The sequence below is a fragment of the Acomys minous genome (genome assembly GCF_964271855.1).
Source record: "Acomys minous genome assembly, chromosome: 8".
Classification (NCBI taxonomy): domain Eukaryota; kingdom Metazoa; phylum Chordata; class Mammalia; order Rodentia; family Muridae; genus Acomys; species Acomys minous.
The window spans coordinates 39,059,627-39,079,263 of NC_140489.1; the positions used below are offsets into that span (position 1 = coordinate 39,059,627).

The 19,637-nt window shown below is 37.2% G+C and overlaps 1 protein-coding gene and 1 long non-coding RNA gene across 20 annotated transcripts in view; one reads left to right on the forward strand and one right to left on the reverse strand.

Annotated features, from left to right (window-relative positions):
- Positions 1-19,637, reverse strand: part of GPHN (gephyrin) — a 391,499-nt gene that overhangs the window by 318,831 nt on the left and 53,031 nt on the right. The window lies entirely within an intron of this gene.
- The window catches only part of LOC311603759, an 84,048-nt gene that overhangs the window by 61,255 nt on the left and 3,156 nt on the right, over positions 1-19,637 (forward strand). Inside the window, exon 4 of one of the 2 annotated variants that reach the window (XR_014781236.1) lies at positions 10,643-12,231. The exons of the other annotated variant lie outside the window; for it this stretch is intronic. This is a non-coding gene — a long non-coding RNA (uncharacterized lncRNA). Of the gene's footprint in view, positions 1-10,642; positions 12,232-19,637 lie in introns of those variants that run through there. 2 annotated transcript variants of the gene reach the window in all.

Sequence of the window (19,637 nt, forward strand, 5' to 3'; positions counted from 1 at the left end):
CATACATAAAGAAACCAAGAATATTTTCCTCACGAACTATTACAATGATCAAAGTTTTGTTTGGTTTGTTTTTTTTTGTTTGTTTGTTTTGTTTTGTTTTTTGAGACAGGGTTTCTCTGGGTAGCCTTGGCTGTCCCGGAGTTGCTTTGTCCAGGCTGGCCTCGAACTTGCAGAGATCTGCCTGCCTCTGCCTCTCCAAGTCTGGGATTAGAGGGGTATGCCACCCCACATGGGTCTGTGATCAAATTTTTAGGAGTAAAATAATACATACACTTATTTTAAATCTTCAGATTTGAGAGTATACAAGATTGCCTAATTACAATCTTAACTAATTCACTGAAAACCAGGAATGGGGCTACCATAAAACCTTTAGGAGGTAGGACCTAGTAGGATGCTATTAAGGTATGCTCTCAAAAGGAAGTTTCTTGAACCCTACTAGGTTTTCATGATGGTTTTAAAAACAGAGTAAATCTCACCACCTACGCAACCTTCAGATGTGTTTGTTATTCTATATATAATAACTTGCTGGTGGACTTTCCCCTTACTAGCCACACCATTATGTAACCCAGGGAGCCCTCATTGAGCCATCACTATGTTGTTTGGACTTTCAGCATTTGAATTTGTAAGCTAAACAAATATTTTTTGTTACAAAAATATACCAAAATTTTAAAAAAGAAACAAAATATGTACACACAGACATAGGCGCGCGCGCGCACACACACACACACACACACACACACACACACAAAGCATGGAATCTGTTTTGACTTGGACAAACAATCTTGGACATGAGACCTTCTCTAAAGTGTGGTTGACATACCCAATACCAGTAACACTTGATTAGAGAGAACTGATTTTCCCTTTCCAATCAAGTATCAGTTGGAAATAGTTTCCTGGTTAGGGTGGGTTTTGTGTACACTTTCCCTTCTCAGTGCTGATATTTTCCATAGTTTGAACTTGTGGAGATCTTGTTTGTGCTATCACAGGAGTATATATGTGTTTGGTCATATTGTGTCTGACAGAAACCATTTCTCTGGAGTTCTCTACCACCTCTGCCTCTTGAAACTTTACCTCCTCTTCTGGTAGATCCCCTAGCCTTGCGGGATGTGGTTGGGCTTTTAGAGCTTGGGTGCTCCAAAATCTCTCACCTACTGCGTAGTATGGGCTTGTGGGTCTCTGTGTTAATAGCCACTTTCCTCAAGAAGAGCTATGTCTAATGAAAGCTGAGCCATGCCCTATCCTATGGGTGTAACAATATATTATTAGAAGTCATTTCCCCTAGGGCCCATGACTTATGTAGCCACAGGTTCTTGGACACTAGCAGTGTCAGGTAAGGGTTCCTTCTCATGGGACAGGTCTTAAATAAAAGCAAAAGGTGGCTGGTTACTCCCATAATAGTTATGCCACTACTGTGTCAGTAAATTATACAGACAGGTCACTTTCATAGACTGCAGGGTTTTTGGCTAGGTGATACTGTTGATTATTTTTCTCTTCTGGAAAGTGTAGAGTACCTTCTAGCACCATGAATACTACTCAGTAGAGGCGAAGCTTCTAGTTGGGCACCAGCTCAATTTTTCCATGTTTGATGTATAAGTAAGTGGTGTTTTCTGCAATAAGGCTGTGCCATTATGTTACAGAAAGTAACCAACAGAACAGCCTAGGCAATAGCCTGTGATGTTTGGGAAAAGGACGGACTATAGGACCCTTTTGGTCAATGACTCAACAAGATGTAGCCCATTCCTAGAACTAGAGGTTTCATTTGGTGGAATAAGATGTCTAATTGGGCCACACTGTCTGCTGCATTTTAATTCTTTTCGTATATGTTTGTGTTTTAGGACGCTTCTACAGCAGGTTTCCATATGGCTTTTCCGATGGCCTACAGTGTTACTTGTCCCTCCTCCTCTTTACCCTGCCATCCCATTCCCCACTTACTGTATCTATTAATCTATAAGTTTTTACTCAACATGCCTAGTATTTCTTGTATTATATGCCACATTCGCATTTTATTTATTTTAAACAGTGTTTATTATTTAATTCTATGATCTTTTAATTTTCATAATAAACATCACTAATCATGTGCCACGATTACATCATCAAAGTATTGAATCTGATAGTATAGTATACTCACCTTCACTGGTGAGTTTAACAATTTCACATATTTTGGGGCTACTAATTATTATATTTTCCTTTTAGCCTGAAAAACTATTATTTTCTGATACTCTGGTTGTGGTAAGCATAACTAGCATTATTTGTCTAGGAAACACTTTATCCTTCACTTCTGAAAGATCATTTGTCGGTATATTCTTCTTGAGAATTTTTCCTTCTGCACATTAACGTTACCATTCCATTGACTGCAGTCCCATCAGGGTTCTTCTGTGACATGCAGTGACAGACTCAATGAAGCCCTGTTATGTCTGACATGTTTCTTTTCCTTTTCTGAATTCAAGATCTCTATCTCTGATTCTTGAAATTATGATTCTAATGTCTTGGTGTAGATTATTTAGACTGCACATGTTTACAGATCTTTTACCTTATTTTATATGACTTTAGAAAATTTAGCAAGACTTACTAAGTAATATATAAAATTACACAGGAATAAGGTAAAAACAATACTGCCTGTTTTATCATGTATATTAAAAAAAACAAGCAAACAAAAGTAACTGGGCCATAGTAAGGGAGTTCACAAATATGGATTTTTTTCCAAACAAAAAAAAAATGATATACATCAGAAAACTGAAATAAAGTGATAAACCTAGCAAAATAAGAGTTAATATAGTAGCATATTAATAGAGTAAAAAAATGATGTAATCAAAATATAGAAAAAAGTATGTTAAAGCCTAAGTCTCGAGCAGACAAGACTTTGACAATGTAAGAAATGATACTTAAAACAGAAAAATAGAGTTAAAGGGCTACAGAGATGGCTTACTATGTAAAGTGTTTGCCACAATGATAGGGACCTAAATTCAATTCCCAGCACATGCGAAGGACCAAGAACTGAGAAGACAGAGAGAGGAGGCTCCCTGGGATTGGCTGGTCAGCTGGTCTCACTGAAGAGACCTTTGGCAAAAACTAAAGTGCAGAGTAACTGCAGTAAGCCTCATTGGTGACCTCTAGCACACTTCCATACATAGGCACAAGCACACGGACAAGCATGCAGACATGCATCCCACAGAATGTACTCATGTTTCAGCCTGCACCAATGCCTGCTATAATGGGGTATATGCTACTACACGTGATCCTATGTCCATTCCAAGCTAGAACAAAGAGCTCTCATAAAGAAAGCGTCGAAACAGTTCCTATCCCTGCACTGCTCCTAAAGCTACCCTGCTGACAGAAACTCACTGTGACAGTAAATTGGATTTCTATTGCAGCCAACATCATCTATTAGTGGTTGCTGTCGTTGAAAACCTTAGGTATACAACTGCAGCCAGCAGCTCATAGAAGCATGGGCCTTGTTCCTTCCACTGTGCTGCACTAGTGTCAGTAGCTGTGGCCTCCTGGTGTGATCCAACACTGTGGTATGGAGGTAGGCAATAATATAAAACACTCCTGGGAGGGTCAGAGCTTGTGTGAATGGGGAAGAATACAAGTGTGCCTGATGACAAGCAGGCGGTTGTAGGCAACGCCTTGAGCCTACCATAACCCCAAGTGGAACTCTACTATACAGATTACCTTTCGAAGACAGATGGCCAGTTAATTAGTAACAATACCTCAACTGTGAATTTGCAAAATACTTGAGTTTGGGTCTCCCTCTAGTGTTGAAACTATGATACTACATCAAACATTGGGCTTACAGCAAACCTGCACTTGGTGCACCATCTAGTGGTAAAATAACAGAAATGATTATTGTGTCAGAAAAAATAAACACCCTGCTTGTTAGAATTTCTGAAAATTCATATTATCAAGACCGGTAGCAAAATGCATAGATAACAATGTACAACAAGAACACTGAGTAAAATCACCTCACTTAACAGATAAAAAACGCTGGAAACTGACTGTAAAAATAATATAATAATATAAAATAATATATATATATATTCTTAAACACACACACACACACCTTCCTTGAAGAAAATTAACAAGTTCAAGAAAATAAAGAGATCCAATACTTAACTGGAGAAAATGTGAAAAGATTTACTTTTTAAAAATCAAATACAAAACATTGAGCACAAAAATACAGTAAATGAGATGAAAATTTCAACATAAGGTATCAATAAAACAATGGATCATATAGAAGAAACAGTGATCTTCATAAAAGGCCATGAAAAAATATTCAGTAAAAAGGAGAAAAACAGAAGAATGAAGAGGAATGAAAAACACTTCTGGGAAATTTAAAGTAACATTAAAATAGAAAATATGTGAGGTTTAATGACTCAAAAGTGTCAATTGAACAGATCATATTTTCAAAGACCAGACAGAAAACTTCCAAAGCCTACAAAAGTTAAAGTATCCAGGTATAGAACTGGAGAGCTGACTCAGTAGTTGAGACTACATGTTGCTCTGGCAGAGGACTTGGGTTCTCAACACTCAGTTCCTAGCGCCCATAAGGCAACTCACAAACATCTGTAACTCCAATTTCAGAGTACAATGCCTTCTTCTGACCTCGGTGAGTACCAGGCATGCATATGGTGCAAACACTCATACACATAAAATAAAATAAAGCTTGTTAAAAAAAAATCCAGGCAGAATATCAAAGGTAACAAACAAATTCAAGCCAAGTCAATGAAACTTATCCACAAAACATTATATTAAAGCTATCAAAGGATAAAGTCAGAGAAGTGTCGAGGTATCAAGAAAAAAGAGACAAGCGATACATAACCAAGAAGAGGATAAACTCTTGGTCATACACATTACCAAGCAAGACAAGTCAAGAAGAAGTAGGAAGCCTGAACAAACTAATAATGAATAACAAGACTTCATTCACAGAAGTCCAGAACTGCCCAATTTCACCTCTGAATACTCTAAAATGGCTTTAAACTCCTATCAATTATTAAATTATTAAAACAAAACAAAACAACTAAGGAAGAAGTTATTTCCAAACACCTTGGAAGCCAGCATTATCTTGATCTGATATCGTATACTACAGAAGGGCACAGCATGAAGAAAAGTTTGTTTGGTTGTTTTTTTAAAATAAGATGTGGCATGCATGCCTTTAATCCCAGCTCTTGGAGCCAGAAACGGGGTGCAGTGGGTGGGTAGGGGGCGGGCACAGGATCTCTTTAAGTTTGAGAGCAGCCTGTTGTTCTACCTAGCAAGTTCCAGAGTATCCAAGGCTGCATAGTAAGAACCTTTCCCAAAAGACAGAGCAAGGAGAGGGGAGGAGAGGGCAGGGGAAAGAGGCCAATATATTTAATAAACAAAAATACTGAAGAAGATACTAAATAACAAAATACGTATTACAATAAAAAGATTAGTCATCATCATCACATGATTGTGATTCATCCCAGGTACTCAAGGGTGGTTTAGCATGCACATAATCAGTAACTTTGAGACACAACATTGAAGGAAAAAACATAAAAACACATGATCATAAAATTCAACAGGAGCACATCTCAAATAAAGACCAAGCATAATAAACATTTGACACAGTGCTGAATGATTAAAAGTGAAACATGTATTCTCTAAGATGTGGAAAAAGACAACAAAACCGAATTCCACCATCTTTAATAAATACAATGAGGGAAGGTCCTTACTTAAAAGCATCAAGCAAAGAAAAGAAACTAAAGGTTATTCAAATTAAGAACAAAATCAGAATGTCAGTGTTTGCAACTGACATGACCTACAGATAAATAATAGAAGAATCTACCAAATATATTATTAGAACTGGTCAATGAACTCAAAACTTTTAAAACAAAATAATAGAGTGTTTTAACTTCAATAATGAACTGTCTGAAAAAGAAATCATTTACATTATAACAGCTACAAACATACATAGATAACATATACACAGTTACTTAAGAATAAATGTATTCAAAAAGTGAAAAAAATATCTACTATAAAACATTGATAAAAGGAACTGAAAAGGACACAAGTAAATGGAAGGATATTAATGAAAAGAAAGCCGTAGTGTTACTAAAATGCCTATATTATAAAGCAACCACAGAATCAATAATTTTAAATACCACTACCATTTGTGTGAAACTATAGAACACCTTCAAATAGTGAAAGCACACTCAACAGCAACAACAAAGAGCAGGAGGCACTATGACCAAACTTCAAAAGCCACTACGAAGCTACAGCAACCACAACAGCATGGCGTTGGCATGGGAATGCAGTTGCAGCGGCTGTCTGGTCTGTAGCACCAGAGGCGGGTAGTGGAGGCATGACCAGACGACACGGATCAAAAAGCAGGGATGGCCAGCCAGTACTGTAAATAGTATTATCACAAGCCTACCCATAATTATCTGCTTCTGCTATCTAGGTGCTACTACGAAAAGTTCCATATCCTTCTAAATCAAACCATAAACTGGAAACTGAGCATTCAAAACAAGCCTGTGGCAACAATTTCAGATTAAAACCAGGTGATGGCTACTTCTGATTGCCAACTTGACAACATCAGGAAAATGAACTAAAAACCCAAGCATCTGGGCACAGCTGTGAGGGAATTTTCTTGGGCCACATCTTCTCATGGCAGCCTTCATAAAGGACATGGAAGAAAGAAGCCTTTTGCTTTTTCCCTGCTTGCCCTCATTCTCTCTGCCAAATTCACACATACCTGCTGAGGAGGCATTCCTTACTGGCATTAGTGACTACTTCTAAGGAAGGGATTCCGATGTATACTGAAGACCAGGTGAGATAGCTAGCCTCACGAACTGAACAATTATTGGATCCTTGGACTTTCTGTTGGGAGATAGCAATTGTTGGACTAGCTGGACCACAATCTATAAACCACTCTAGTAAACTTAATATATATTCACTTTATCTGTTTTGTCTCTCTATAGAGCCCTGACTAATACAAACCATATCATAGTCTCAGTAAAAATATATTGATGAATTAAAAGAAATAATATAATCACTTATTACTATAATGTTCCGGCCTAGGTTAAAATTAGAGGGCCAGCAAGATGCCTCAGTGCGTAAGGGTGCTTGCTGCCAAAAGTGATCACTCGAGTTTGATCCCTGGAACCCAAAGGGTAGAAGTAAAGAACTAATTCATGCAGCTGTCCTCTGACCTATACACACATAAAGTGTTATTCATCATTGCTGAGAGCTGAACATCATTGGTCTGAGTAATTCCTTATAGGTATTTATCCAAGAGAAATGAATTATTATGCACACTTAGATATATCTTCATTAAATTCTTACATGCAGTAAACAATCTGGAAACAGCTCACATGTTAATCAGTGGTGGATGGGGCAGGAGCAGGAAAATTCTGTGGTATAAAAAAAATACTATTCTGCGAGAAAAGGGGCCAAAGTGCTGATATGTACAACACTATGAATGAGACAAACCCAAGTGTGGTTCACACCTTTAATCCCAACACTCAAAGAGGCAGAGGCAGATGAACCCTGTGAGTTCGAGGCCAGCCTGATCTACAAAGTGAGTCCAAGACAGGCAAGACTACACAGAAAAACCCTATTTCAAAAGCCAAACAAAAGAAAGAAGAAAAGAAAAGGAACAAACAAACCCAAAATGTTATAGTGACGGAAAATGTTTCACACAGGAGTATTCAGTATACTTCTTATTAGTGGTATTCTTGGACAGGTCAAAGTAACCTGTAGAAGAAATGTCAAAATAATGGTTGCCTTTTAAGGATGAGAATTAATACTAAATTAAAATGGGCTTGAGTGAATCTTTTCGCATGGTTATGATTATTGTATACAGTGGCATGGATTTCTATTACACATGTATACGGATCTACAGACACTCAAAAAAAGAAATCTTCAATTTGCTCCTATCTCTGTAAATTTTACATTCAAAAAAATCTCTAAATCAATACTGAATTCTAGTTAATATGCATACTTAAGTATTTATAACAAAATGTACTAAAGTCTGAAGTTTACTATGAATGTTCCTAAAGTAAGATAAATTAACATGGAATGAGCAATAAATAAATATCTAGATATTATATCATACATACAGACAGGTAGATTATAAAATATATAAATGATAGATAAGATAGACAGATTGATTCATTTTATAAGTTCTGTTCCTCTAGAGAACTCTAACACACATATGTATGTATGAATGTATTTATGTATATATGTATGTGGCTATGTGCTGGTAGACAGATGATAGGTAGATAGATATCCTGTCCAGTCTATATAATGTTAATTGTATGCGTATTTTCAGGGCTGACCATTTGGTACTGGATAACAAAGCCATGTGCTCCTCTGTGAGAGAGCCATTCCAACCACTCCTTAGTTGACTGCAGTTCTCCGTGTACAGTTGAGGCCCCATGGGCTTTCCCCCATCAACTCTAGCTTTTCTATTTCTGCCACCCTCGTTCAGGCAGGCATGCTGAGGAGACTATGGATGCAGCTCTGACTTTACTAGGAGACACAATCTCACAGCAAATTCCCTGATCCTCTGGCTCTTAAATTTTCTGGCTCCTTTTCTGCAATGATCCCTGAGCAGTAAGTGGAGTTATTTTGCATTGATTCTGAAATCCATAACTCTGCAGTTTGATTGGGTGTGGTTTTCTGTAATGCTCTCTGTCTGCTGCAAAGGGAAGTTTCTCTGATGAAAGGTGAGAACCACACTTACCCATGGACATAAGAACAAATTTGTGTAATATAATTAAGAATTATGCTGGTTCAGTAAAGTGGTAGTTGTACGTTCTCCTCCAAGATTCACGGCTTCATCCTAAGTAGTTGGCTAGGTTTCCAGTACCAAGCGTGATTTTCTTCTTGTTGAGCGTGCCTGAAATCCAACTAGAGAGCTGTTGGCTGTCACCCAGGTAAACCCGCCACCACTCTTAGGGTTACTGTGCCATGCTGCTTGCTGTGGTTCACAGGTGTCACAGCTGGGTATGACTGGGAATTGCTTTCCTCCTTTGTAAGCTTGCATGGTGTCTGCTGATAACATGAAAGCTAGTTCTTAGGGAGGAGCTAAGCTCTTCTGAACAAACTCTACCTCGATATAGCTGGGCATCAGGGATTGTATTTTTAACCTGTGAAGCTGGGGGAGTACATTCAAACCATAGCAAGTGGTCTTAAAGCCTTAGTCTGCAGGAGTGGGCTTTTACACCTTGGGTCTGAGGAAGCCAGCCTGCAACCTGGCTTCACCTGAGATGTCCTGGAGCTTTAGCATGTTGAACCAAGTCTAGCGCTGGGCTACAGGGCAGACTTGGACTTCATGTCTCCTGTAGCCTGGAACCTGAAACTGTAATGTTAGGGGCAGGTTTGAAGCCTGGACTCTTGGGCATTAGCCTGGTAACTTAGGATTTGGGGCTAGCCTGAAGCCTCATTTTATGTGGTTGGGTCCTGATAGCATAGAAGCTGGAATCATAGAGCCTTTTTTTTAAAGGATGAATAATATTCATTAATTCATTCATTCATCAAATCATTCATTCATTCAGACAGTCTTACAATCTCATCCTCACAATCTTACTATGTCATCCTGGCTGGCCTGGGACTCTATGTAAACCAGGGTAAACTCTAACTCAAGTTCTGTGTACGCCTTCCTCCTGAGTGCTGCAGTTAAAGGCATGAGCCACTATGCACCACAGAGAAAGTATATTATTTGTAAAGTAATTGTCCATTTTATAAATTTTTAAAAATAAAGGCCTTTTATCAAGGTAAAAACAATATTCTGTGATAGAGTAAATAGACACAGTGTCAGTCTATGATATGAAATCATGTCTCAGTCACCACTAGCTGAAACGTCTTTAGTTAAATCTTATTCACCTGCTTTCTAATCATGAAAACACATATAATGATGTCCAGGTAACAATGCATTTGAGATTATACATCTAAAAGACTTACATTTACATGAAAAACATAGCTTCTACCAACAGTCTAAGTTTATTTGGGGGAATTGTTTAGGTAGGAATTTTTGGTGAAAATAATAGAAAGAAAACACTTCATAAATGTCCATTAGTGCTGCCAACAGAAAAACATATTTATATAATTAAGACTCGATTCTTCCCATGTTTTCTCTAATATGTGAAACCTAAGTTGGGGGGAGAGAAATAAAACTAGAGAAGGGATCAGGAGCAGAGAAAGAAAGACCCTAAGGGGTGGGATAGAGAGGGTAATGGAACATATGCAATAAGAAAACAGAAGTGAGTATAGCAGGAGAATAAAGGGAAACAGCTAGAGGATGGAATATGGGGAAGGCAATACAGGAGTATGAATAAGAACAATATAAAATGATATGTATGTTTGAAGATGCCAAGATGAAACTCATTATTTTGAATGTTAACACACCCCTGAAAAAAGAACAGTATCTTCTTAATAAATGCTGGCCAATCAACTTCCACTTTTGTATTAAAATTACTTAAAGAGATAAACTTTCATATCCTTGGTTTTCTAAGATGAAGTCTAGCTATTTAAATAATTCATACTTTGAAATAGGATTACTCAATTTAATTGTCCTTGAATCATTCTAATCTTTAAAGGGCATAGATTACTACTTTTCCTTTTTCTCAAATTAGTTTCTCTGCCTTTAATACTCTTTTGCTTTTCTTCTGATGAGCAGTTGGATATTCATGAAATAACTGAAACTTAACAGTCTACAGCAGTGCTTCCCAAATTATCATTTCCAGGTAATTTCATAGTGGTATTGTTGAAACAGTCATCTAGAGATGGAACCTAGAAATTTGCAGTTCTAAGTAACTCCTACTTAGTATTGTTATTAGTCTACAGACAATGCTACAAGTATAGTGGTACTTAAAATAGAATATAGGAAATGGTACTCAGAATATAGGAAGTTATCAAAAACATTAGTAGACAGTTCTTATCATTTATAGTCCATCTAAAAACTACACAATCCTCTTGTTTTCGAGTGAGGCACTAAAATCCAGAGATCTAACATCTAAGACCAGGCAAGCACACCTTATAGAATCACTAGAAATCCAGCTCATCTTAGTTAAATTCTCTGTACTTTCTCCTCAAGCTTCACTTATGTGCATTATGAGGATTACTCTAACAAAACTATACAGGACGCGTGAAATCCATAGTATTCTGTTACAATTAATTGTTCTTTCTTCAAGTAACCTAAAATATTGCTAAATTATGTTTGCCAACATCTTGATATTTATGTGTCTACACTAAGAGAATATGAGTAATATATGCAAATCTTCTGCCAGTATTAAAAAAAAAGGCTTCTTGCTGTTTTGAGATATCTGTCTCTAAAATATTTTGCAGAAAGTTTCCATTTTAATCCTAAAGAAAAGAAAGTCTGCCTGTGTACAGGTCTAATGGAATTTCACTAGGAGCAGAATTATAAGCAAATTTTATTTCCCTAGGACTCACTGTGTCCATGTAAAGAGTACATACAACTCCTGACCATAATCACCAAAATGATACTAACTATATCTGTAACCAAGATCCTTGACATTTGTGATGAGTCCTGCCCTTTGAAAAGAGAAGTGGCATGAGTACATAAATATTGTTAAGGCATTGTATTGGAATAGAAATAAAGATAGACTTAAAAAAAACTGTTCTTCTCTAACTTACTGTGATTAAAAAGTAAAATGATATGGACAAGAGATGACAAACATCATTAATTTGGGGAGATCTTAAAATACTGCAAATTGTTTTATAATGTGAGTTATCTTTAATCAACTCCAATAAAAAGCAAGAACTCCTATGTAACACTTTTTTATCATTATCATAATAAAAAAAAAAGCTATGTCAGCTTCAGCACGTATTGAGATTGTTATGGTTTCAATCTTAAGTGTCTTCCTAAAGAGACTATGAAACTACAACAAAATACAGGTGGAAGCTTCTTAACATTGTCCTGGCAATGAGTTTTAAATATAAGTATGATCTCAAAAGTAAAGACAAAAAAGCAAACAAATAAAAATAGATAAGATTTTAATCCAACTAAAAGGGCTCCCCATAGCAAAGGACACAGTGAAAAAGTAACCAATAAAATATGTGAAAGTACTTACAAATTATACATCTGATATAAAGTTAGTACCTTAAAATAGGTAAGGAACTAATAATAAACTACATAGGAAAAGGGGAAAAATGCTTTAAATACATACAAAAGAACTTGAGCAAACATTTCTCAAAAAATGAAGCAATAAAACACACACACACACACACACACACACACACACACACACATCACTAACTACCAGGAAAATGTAAATTAAAGCCACAATTTAAAATGTTACCTTACACCTATTAGAATGGCTCTTATCAAAAGGGTGGAAGTTATGTTGCTGAGGATGTGGTGAAAAGGCAAGCCTTTCACGTTTCTGGTAGTAAATTGATTTAGTACAGCCAATTATGGGAAATATTTTGGAGCATCATGAAAACATTAAAATAGAACTACAATAAGATAAAAGTAATCTCAATATTATGTATATATCCAGAGGAAATAAGATCAGTACATTGAGTACTTGTATCTGTGTTGAATATTTATTCATATTCTCATTTGGACTCTACCATTAGTCATAATAAACTAGGTAAAATATTAACACTGCTTTCATCAGACATGTGAACATGTAAACATGTACATACGCAAAGATCAACCCTGCTATGTACAAGCCTACACACATATATATATGCAAATACTCTTCTCATTCTTAAAAACCCATGAGAGTGACATGCAAATATCATGAGAATATTTGTGCCTATGTGCATACATATACATATATGTGCAGAATAATTTCATTAAACCCTATAAAGGGATATATATATAAGTGTTCTTACATACCTATGTACACATGTACACATACATGTGTAGCCTAGTTCAACCTACTTAGCAAGCATAACATCTTACCAGCCCAACAACAGAAATACCAGAACTGTAACCTATATTAATCTCTCATCACATGGTTGTGAAATTTAATGCTGACCTTAAATATTTTATGCACTAACAAAATTTACTTTTCCTTTCAGCCATGCACAAGGGTTGAGCATCATTTCGGGGGGTTTTGGTGTTCCTTTAAGTAAAAGAACTTTCCCTCTTAGGGAGATTAGCCAAATACACATAATGAGATGACCCAGTTTTAACTCCCTCAAAATTACAACTTTGTGACATTTGGACATAATTAAAAATAAAAATGTTTACATACTAAAAAGAGCATGTACATAAGCATACATATATGTGAATATATGCATACACCCACTTATATGTAAAATGGAATACTATTAGGCTTAATAAAGTTAGAAAGTCCTATTGCTTATGACATGATAGAAGATATTGTATTAAATGAAATAAAACAGGTATAGAAAAAAATGCTACATGTATCACTTGTGGACTCTAGGAAAGTTGAGCTCACAGAAATAGAGAACAGAATGCTTGTGCTGGGTTGGACGGTAAAGACAGAGGCAATGCACATCCAGGGAAAGCTTCAGTTAGGATGGGTAAGTTCTTTGCATGATATTACATGGCATGATGATGCTAGCATTGTAAACTTCAGAATTGCTAAGAAATCAGATGTTATTTTTCCAAAAGACAAAAAAAGTATATGAGATACTATACGAATGAGGTACTATATTATTATATTGATTTAATTATTTCACAGTGTCTATACTGAAAACCACTTATACACCATAGATATAAAATTTTTTGTTTGTGAAAAAACACATTTAAACTGGAAATGAGTAGTTAATTCATCATAAAAGTCCCATTTCTTTGTAAAATATAAATTATTTCAAAGTATTAATTTCTTTTTAAAATTTAGAGTCACATAATGGTGTTATTATTTGAATATAAGGTGCTCCCTAAATTCATGTGTTTAGTCTCCAGGTGTGGTATCAACCATTGAGAGGTAACTGGATCATTACAGCTCTCAGTGCAATCCAATCCCTGTGGATTAATGATATCATCCTATTAATGGCATTTGGGGGAGGTGATAGAAACTTTCTGGACCTAGTTGGAGGAAGTAGGTCACTGGGGGCATATTCTGGGAATCTCTCCCTATTTGTCTCTGTTTCCAGGCTGCAGTGAGGTAAACTATATTCCTTTATATTGTCCTCTTGCTACCAAGATGTTCTAATTTACCAGAGATCTTTGGCAATGGAGCAAGCTGATCATGAACTGGAAGCTGTAACTATGAGCCAAAATAAATCCTTCGTTTCTTAAATTGTTTCTAACAGATATTTGTCACAGCAGCAAAAAGGTTAAAAGCATGGTCACTATACTTAGCCATCAGAGGAATTCAAGTCTAAATTATATTGAGTCTTATCTCAACCTTGTATGAATGGCTATAATCAAGAAAAAAATGGTAGAAACCATAGAATGAGAGGGAACACTAACACAGACCTCATATGTACATAAATTAATGTAGTCACTCTGGACTGTGTAGTTAATCAGAAACTAAAACTACCAGTTATATTGTTTCTAGGTATGTGCCCAGAGAAATTTGCATTGGCATTACTCCTCTCCCCTATGACTGTGACTGAGGGGGACCTCCTCCCCATGTATATGCTCATTGGGTATCAAGTCTCTTCCTGGTAGCCTGCTGTCCTTCCTCCGAGTGCCACCAGGCCTCCCCATCCAGGGGACGTGGTCAAATATGGGGCACCAGAGTTCATGTGAAAGTCAGACCCCACTCTCCACTCAACTGTGGAGAATGTCCTGTCCATTGACTAGATCTGGGTCAGGGTTCGAAGTTTACTGCACGTATTGTCCTTTGCTGGTGCCATAGTTTGAGCAAGACCCCTGGGCCCAGATCCGCCCATCATAATGTTCTACTTGAAAGTTTCTGGGACCCTCTGGATCCTTATATTTCCCCATTCTCCCTTGCTTCTCTCACCTAGAGTCCCAGTAGGAAATAATTTTTAAAAAGAAGATACAAAGCTGGGAAGGGCACATATTTGATTAGTCATCAGAGAAATGCAAATCAAAATGACACTGAGATTCCATCTTACACCCATCAGAATGGCTAAGATCAAAAATTCACCAAATGCTAGCAAGGATATGGAGAAAGAGGAACACTCCTTCATTATTGGTGGGAATGCAAACAACTACAACCACTTTGGAAATCTATCTGGTACTTTCTCAGAAAACTGGGAATAGGGCTTCCTCAAGACCCAGCTATTCCACTCCTTGGAATATACCTAGAAGATGCTCCAGCACACAACAGGGACATATGCTCAACCATGTGCATAACAGCCTTATTCATAATAGCCAGAACATGGAAACAGCCTAAGTGTCCCTCAGTAGAAGAGTAGATAAAGAAACTGTGGTACATTTACACTATGGAATACTACTCAGCTATTAAAAACAAGGAATTCCCAAAATTTGTGGACAAATGGATTGAACTAGAAATTATCATAATGAGTGGGTTCACCCAGAAGCAAAAAGAGTCAAATGGTATATACTCACTTATATCGAGACACTAGCCCAAGGGGTATATCCCATGAAAGTCTTCACTTACCAGGAAAGTAGGTCAGAGGGGAGGACATCCTATTGGGACTTTAGGTGAGAAAAGCATGAGAGAATGGGGAAATAGAAGGATCCAGAGGGTCCTAAAAACCTACAAGAAGAACATTATGTGTGGATCTGGGTCCAGGGGTCCTGCTCAAACTATGGCATTAGCCAAGGACAATATAGGCAGTAAACTCTGAACTCCTACCCAGATCTAGCCAATGGACAGGACATTCTCCACCGTTGAGTGGAGAGTGGGGTTTGACTTTCATGTGAACTCTGGTGCCCCATTTTTGACCACATCCCCTTGATGAGGAGGCCTGGTGGCACTCAGAGGAAGGATAGCAGGTTACCAAGAAGAGACTTGATACCCTATGAGCATATACAGGGGGAGGAAGTCCCCTCAGTCACAGACATAGGGGAGGAGAGTAGGGGGAAAGTGGGAGGGAGGGAGGAATGGGAAGATACAAGGGATGGGCTAACAATTTAGATGTAATATGAATAAATTAATAAAAAAAGGAAAAATAAAAAGACACACCGGGTTTGGAGGAGGAAAATGGGGCCAGATTGCTCATGTGTAATTGTGTACCTATGTGAAATAATCAAGAATTTTGAAAGATGATTATTTTAAGTATAGGACAAAAACAAAGTGCTTAGCTACTAGGGCTTAATTCCATGAACGAATTAATGCTGTTATCTTAGTGGGTCTATACAGTAGTTCTGGCCCCATCTGGCTCTCTCTTACCCTTGGGATTCCTTCAGCCACATTATGATACAGCAAGAAGATGCAAGTCCCTCAATCTTAGGATTTCATAGCTTCAGAAATATGGAGCAGCAGGACGTGGTGGCACACACCTATAATCCCAGCACTCGGGAGGCAGAGGCAGGTGGATCATTGTGAATCCAGTCTGGTCTACAAAGGGGAATCCAGGACAACCAAAATAACACACAGAAACCCTGTCTCAAAAACTTAAAAAAAAAAAAGATGACAAAGAAGAAGGAGGAGGAGGAGGAGAAAGGAGGAGGAAGAAGAAGGAAGAAGAAGAAGAAGAAGAAGAAGAAGAAGAAGAAGAAGAAGAAGAAGAAGAAGAAGAAGAAAGAAATTTCTGTGTATTATTAACTGTCTAGTCTGTGGAATTCTATTTTAGTAGAACAAATTGAGCTGAAATACTACTGCAGTACTATGCCATGCCCTGAGGATTCAAATTTCAGGCCTAGTTCCTAGATCATGGTTTCAATTCCAAGTTCAACCTCATAGTACTAGGCTTTAAGACCACTCCAGAATCATTCCAGTGTACCCTGGTAAGATACTAGTTCTGTAGACTCAAAATCCAGAGTAGGCCTATAGAATTAGAGATAACATCTTTACTAATTATATATTTGACAGAGAATTGATATCCAAAACCTTAAAAAAAAAATCATCTAATCAGTAAGAGGGCAGATCACTTTGTTTTCAAAACAAGTACAGATGGCCAATAATTATAAAAGTATCACACCCAACAAAGAACACTTAAACATATAAATAAACATTAGCAAAACTGAAAGTATAAAGAGGCAACTACGCAATAATAGTAGAAGACATAAATGATGTTTTCAGCAGTACAAAGATCATCGAGTCAGAAAATCAGTAAGAATTCGTAGAATTCAATAGCACTATAAACTTAAAAAACCTAATAGACATACAGAGTTTGTTCCCAACCTATGAAGGTTACACATAGGACTCTTCAACAATGGTACAAAATTCACATGTTAATTATAAACTACACTTCAAACTTTGTACTTACATCTTTTCCAGGGCTAGAAATGTTATTTTGTACTTTCTTACAGTGCTAGGTAGTAGCAGAAAGCCACAGCTCCCTATCAGTGATGTAATCATGAAAGCAAACAGCCAATACTGAACAATGCATGGTTTTATTTTTTTAAAGTGTACTAAACACATTTTTGAGTTATGGTATTCTCAACTTACACAGTATACATTGGGAGATAGCCCTGTCATTAAGTCAAGATGTACTTGCCACAGAGCACTCCTCCAACAGCAGTGGAACACATATACTTTTTAAGTGCCAAATATTCTCCAGGACAGATTTTACGCTATTCCCACAAAATAAGTTTTAACAAATTTCAGAAAATTCTATCAAGAACCTTCAACGAGAAAAATATTAGGAGTCATTTACAGGAAAAAAAAACTTGGGGAAATTTACAGATATGATAATTAAAAACATGTTTATAAACAATAAAGGATCAAAGAAAAATTAAAAAGAAAGTGAAGCAGTTTAAGAAGGGAAGAAGACCAAAGCGCAATAAAGGTTGTGTATGAGCAGGACACAGCTAACAACCTCAAAAGCAAAGCCTTACTTTGATTGTTAAAAAAAAAAAAAAAAAGCAAAGAATGCCTACTCTCACAATTTTTTACACAGTACAATAGTGGAAGTGACTGGAAAAGCAACTGAGAAAGAAAAAAAATTAAAGCATCTTAATCAGAAAGCAAGAAGTTAAACTGTGGTGCTGGAGTGACAGCTCAGTCAGGACAGTGCTTGCCTATGGATGTATGAGGATCTCAGTTGAGACCCCAGACATCTGTAATTCCACTGCTACCACGTGGAGATGGGTAGATACCTGAAGCTCGCTGGCCAGCCAGCATAGTCAGATCCATGAGGTCCAGGTGAGGTGAGAACCCCTGTGTCAAAACATTATGTGGAAAGCCATAAAAATAAATAAATAAATAAATTCACCAATATTGACCTCTATGCTATACCTGAGCACGTACATACACCACCGCCCAAAATGCATGCATACATACATATATAAATATAGCCACATGTAAAAAACACACGTGCACACAAAAACAGAGAAGTTTGACTGTCTCCATAGATGACAAGATCTTATATATTAAAGACTCAATCAAAAATGGTTAAAAATAATCAACAATTTCATTAGTTACAGTATATATAGTCATATATATTGTATATATATTGTCAATATACAATTTGTCAGTATATATAGTCAATATACAATTATCAGTAATTTTATATATAAAGTCAATATACAATTATCAGTAATTTTATATACTAACAATAATGTCTGAAAAAGAAATGAAGAAAACAGGCCCATTTACAATAACTACATAAAATAATATATTAACAAAGGAAATGAAACATTAATGCACTGAATTATATAAAAACAAAAAAGAGGAAAGAAATAGAAGCACATCCCATGAACTGGATTAATATTGTTAAAATCGCCACAATACTCAAAGTGATCCAGAATGGCTCAGATCAAAAAGTGACAGCACATGCTGGCAAGGTTGTGGAGAAACGAGAACACTCTTCAACTGCTGATAGGATTGCAGACTTGTACAACCACTTTGGAAATCAATCTGGCACTTGCTCAGAAAATTGGGAATAGTGCTACCTAAAGACCCAGCTATACCACTCCTGGGCATATACCCAAAAGATGCTCTATCATACAAGAATATTTGCTCAACTATGTTCATAGCAGCTTTATTCGTATTAGCCAGAATCTGGAAACAACCTGGATGTCCCTCAAGCGAAGAATGGATAAAGAAATTGTGGTACATTTATACAACTATAGTATACACAACAATAATACTATTCAGCTATTAAAACAGGGAAATCTTGAAATTTGCAGGCAAATGGATGAACTAGGAAGAAATCATCCTGAGTGAGGTAAAGCAGACCCACAAAGACACATATGATATATACTCATTTATAAGTGGATTCCACCCAGCAGGGGCTAGGGACAGATCCGGGGACTTGAAGCAGGATTCTCAGTGGAGTGCTGAGAGTAGTATGGAAGAGTGAAGGGATGGAATGACCTGGAGGAGCCGGGAGCTCCACAGGGAGAGCATCAAGGCCAGCGGATCTGGACCCAGGGGGGCCTGCACAAACTGATGCACCAACCATGGACAATCCATGTAGAATACCTAGACCAGCTGTTGAGTTATAGCAGATGGGCAGCTCATCCTCCATGTGCGTTGGGGGTGGGGTAAGCAGGGGAGGGAGCGGGACTGCCTCTGACATGATCTCTGGCGCCTGCAATTTGAGGTAGGTGGGGCGGTCTTTCAGGCACACAGAGGAAGGGGATGCAGGCTATCCTGATGAGACCAGATAGACTGTGATCAGAA